Source organism: Podarcis raffonei, chromosome Z (genome assembly GCF_027172205.1).
Source record: "Podarcis raffonei isolate rPodRaf1 chromosome Z, rPodRaf1.pri, whole genome shotgun sequence".
Taxonomy (NCBI): Eukaryota; Metazoa; Chordata; class Lepidosauria; order Squamata; family Lacertidae; genus Podarcis; species Podarcis raffonei.
The window spans coordinates 20,562,282-20,566,470 of NC_070621.1; positions in this window are offsets into that span (position 1 = coordinate 20,562,282).

The window sequence follows — 4,189 nt, forward strand, 5'->3', positions numbered from 1 at the left end:
GAGACTCCGGGCACCCCACAAATTCATAAAAATATGCACAAAAGGAGGCTCTGGGGGCTTTCGGTGGGTCAAGGCCAAAGCCCCTAATAATAATAATAATAATAATAATAATAATAATAATAATAATAATAATAATTTATTTTTTATACCCTGCCCATCTGGCTGGGTTTCTCCAGCCACTCTGGGTGGCTTCCAACAAAATATTAAAATACAATAGTCTATTAAACATTAAAAGCTTCCCTAAACAGGCCTGCCTTCAGATGTCTTCTAAAAGTCTGGTAGTTGTTTTTCTCTTTGACATCTGGTGGGAGGGCGTTCCACTGGGCAGGTGCCACTACCGAAAAGGCCCTCTGCCTGGTTCCCTGTAACTTGGCTTCTCGCAGCGAGGGAACCGCCAGAAGGCCCTCGGCGCTGGACCTCAGTGTCCGGGTAGAAAGATGGGAGTGGAGACATTCCTTCAGATATACTGGACCGAGGACGTTTAGGGCTTTAAAGGTCTGCACCAACACTTTGAATTGTGCTCGGAAACGTACTGGGAGCCAATGTAGGTCTTTCAAGACCAATGTTATGTGGTCTCGGTGGCTGCTCCCAGTCACCAGTCTAGCTGCCGCATTCTGGATTAGTTGTAGTTTCCGGGTCACTTTCAAAGGTAGCCCCACATAGAGCGCATTGTAGTAGTCCAAGCGAGAGATAACTAGAGCATGCACCACTCTGGCGAGACAGTCTGCGGGCAGGTAGGGTCTGATAAACAGCTGCCCTGGACACAGAATTGACCTGCACCTCCATCGCTAGCTGAGTCCAAAATGACTCCAGGCTGCGCACCTGGTCCTTCAGGGGCACAGTTACCCAATTCAGGACCAGGGAGTCCTCCACACCTGCCTGCCCCCTGTTCCCCAAAAACAGTACTTCTGTCTTGTCAGGATTCAACCTCAATCTGTTAGCCGCCATCCATCCCCCAACCACCTCCAGACACACAGGACCTTCACCACCTTCACTGGTTTTGAGCTGAAAGAGATGTAGAGCTGGGTATCATCTGCATACTGATGAACACCCAGCCCAAACCCCCTGATGATCTCTCCCAGCGGCCTCATATAGATGTTGAAAAGCACGGGGGAGAGGACAGAACCCTGAGACACCCTATGTTAAATAGTGGGTAGACATAGCAGACGACACAGCGATTTCTCCAAAGCAGCTCTTTATTTTGTAAGATGGAACAGAAACTGAACAGCAAACAGCTCAGCCGGCCTGCTTTTATAGGCAGCCAGCTGTCAACATTGTAGCAACAACAACCCAGGGTTTCCCGCCTAAAATAACTGACGTAGACCTGAGTGAAAACTATCTACAGTATCGCCCTGCTGGCCCAGGGTGAGAACTTCAGTACATAACACCCCTCCCCACTGAGATAAGGCGTTAGTTACAATCATAATGGTTTCTTTATATACAGCACTACACGTAATGGTTCAATTAGGCACAAAAGCATATCGGTTACATTTCCCATACTTAGACCAACAGTGATACATGTCCAACAACACAGTCTTTTAAATAAGTTGGGCACTTGGAAACTCTGCCAGACCGCCGGGGACTGGTAGCCAAGTCCGGGGGGCCACACAATTCTTGCAGAGGCTGTGGTGCGACCCTAGGTGGCGTTGAAACCAAATCCTCTGGATCCGCTGCTGTGGGTGGAGCCCCCGCAAGTGGAGTGGTCTGAGTCTGTGGTAAGTCTGGCAGACCCTCTGAAGCGGCTTGGTTCGGCTCCATGCTGGCAGTTTGCGAGGGAGGTGTAGGTGGAGCCTCGCCATCTGTAAGTGTCTCTTCTGGAGCCACAAGCGCAGTTGGGGGCACCACGGTAGTGTCCAAGTCCCCAACCCTGCGCCTAAGCTGGTCTATGTGCCGGCGCCACAAGCGTACATCTTCGAGTACCACCTGGTACGAGCAAGGTCCAGTGACTCCCACTACTGTGGCTGGCACCCAAGGAATGTCCCCCACATAGTTCCGGGCAAAGATCTGGTTTCCTGGAACAAATGACCGTGGCGCGTTGGCACAGCCTGGGGGTTCGGCCACGGCAAAGTCCGGGTGCAGCCGCTCAAGCGGTGACCTGAGGTGGCGGCCCATAAGCAGTTCAGCAGGACTCCGACCTGTGGCTGCATGAGGGGTGATGTGTTGCACGAACAAGTATTCGGCGACCCGCTTGTACCAGTCTCCCCGGTCCAGGCGCGCCAGTGCCTCTTTTGCCAAGCGCACCATTCTCTCTGCTTGCCCGTTGCTGGATGGATGAAAGGGTGCCGTTAGGGCATGGCGGATGCCCAGTCCCAAAAGATACCGCTCAAAAGTGCCTGACGTGAACTGCGGTCCGTTGTCGGAGACAAGGACATCAGGACACCCATGCGTCGCAAACAGGCCTCGCAGCACCCAGATGACGGCCTCGGTAGTGGTGGAGGGCATCAGGGCCACCTCCAGCCATTTGGAATAGGCATCCACCACTACCATAAAGGTCCGGCCGTGAAAGGGGCCAGCCAGATCGATGTGCACCCTCGACCAGGGTGTCTTTGGCGTCTCCCAGGTGTGTCCCTTAGCTGCCGGTGGTGCAGGCCTCGATTCTTGGCACGCTTGACAGGCGGACACCCAGGCAGTGATGGCATCGTCCATGTTAGGCCACCAGACGTAACACCGAGCCAACGCCTTCATTTTGACAATTCCCGGGTGGCCAACGTGCAGAGCCTCCAGGACGCGTTGACGGAGTCTTTGGGGAATCACGACGCGGTCTCCCCACAGCAGACAGCCACGATGAGCTGAGAGTTCATGTTGTCTGGTTGCAAAGGGCTGGAACTCCAATGCAAAAGGCCCTTGTGGCCACCCCCTCCACACCCAGTTGAGCACATGGCTGATGGTGCGATCCTGGGCAGATGTGGAGGCCACAGTGGCAGCCGATACAGGCGCTGCCAGAAGATCCTCAATCAGGAGGAGTGATGAAGCTGGAGCTGGGTCTTCCACAAACGCTGGAAGAGGGCAACGGCTGAGGGCGTCGGCATGGCCCATTGATTTCCCCGGGCGATGGACGAGCCGGTAGTGGTAGGCAGCCAGGAAAACAGTCCATCGCAGCATGCGTGGTGAGAGGACCGGTGGAGTTGGACGATCACCGGCGAGGAGGCCCAGGAGCGGCTTGTGGTCAGTGATGAGGTCAAAAGTCCTGCCATAGAGGTATTCATGGAACCTCTTCACTCCAGCCACAAGTGCCAGTGCCTCCTTGTCAAGCTGGCTGTAATTCCATTCCGTTGGAGATAGCGTCCTGGAAAAGTAGGCGAGCGGTGCTTCTCTTCCGTCTGGAAAACGGTGACTAAGGACAGCGCCGATGCCAAAAGGTGAGGCGTCACAGGCAAGGACCAGCGGCCTGGCTTCACTGTACTGTACCAATGAAAGGAGAGCCTTGACCGTGTTGAAGGCCGCCGTCTCCCGATGACCCCAGGACCAAGGCGTCTTTGTGCTGAGGAGTCGGTGAAGAGGCTCAGCCACCGTGGCTCTGTGGGGCAGGAACATGTTATAAAAGTTCAGCAGCCCCAGGAACGCCTGCAACTCCGTCTTGTTCTTTGGGATGGGGGCCTGCTGGATAGCGCGGATCTTGGATGTGGTTGGGTGAAGGCCGGAGGCGTCAATAAGGTAGCCCAGGAACTCTACCTGTGGAACGGCGATCTGGCACTTCTCCCTCTTTACCTTGAGCCCGGCCTCCTGGAACCTGGTCAGCATGGCACGGAGGCGCTCGAACAGCTGCTGGTGTGAGTCTGCGGACACCAAGACATCATCAAAATATGGTACCACGCCCGGAAGCCCTTGCAGGAGATGCTCCATAAGGCTTTGGAAGATGCCAGGAGCCACACTCACCCCAAACTGCAACCGGTGGCAACGGAATGCCCCTCGGTGGGTGACGATCATCTGGGCTTCAGCAGTGGCATCATCGACGGGCAGTTGTTGATAGGCTTGGGCAAGGTCCAGCTTAGCGAAGACCTTACCCTCACCCAGGGAATGCAGCAGGTGTTGAACAACAGGAACCGGGTAAGCGTGCTGCTGAAGTGCCTTGTTGATCGTGCACTTGTAGTCGGCGCAGATTCTCACTGACCCGTCTGGCTTGACAGGCGTGACGATAGGGGTTTCCCACTTGGCGTGGTCAACCGGCTCCAAAACTTCTTGGGCGATC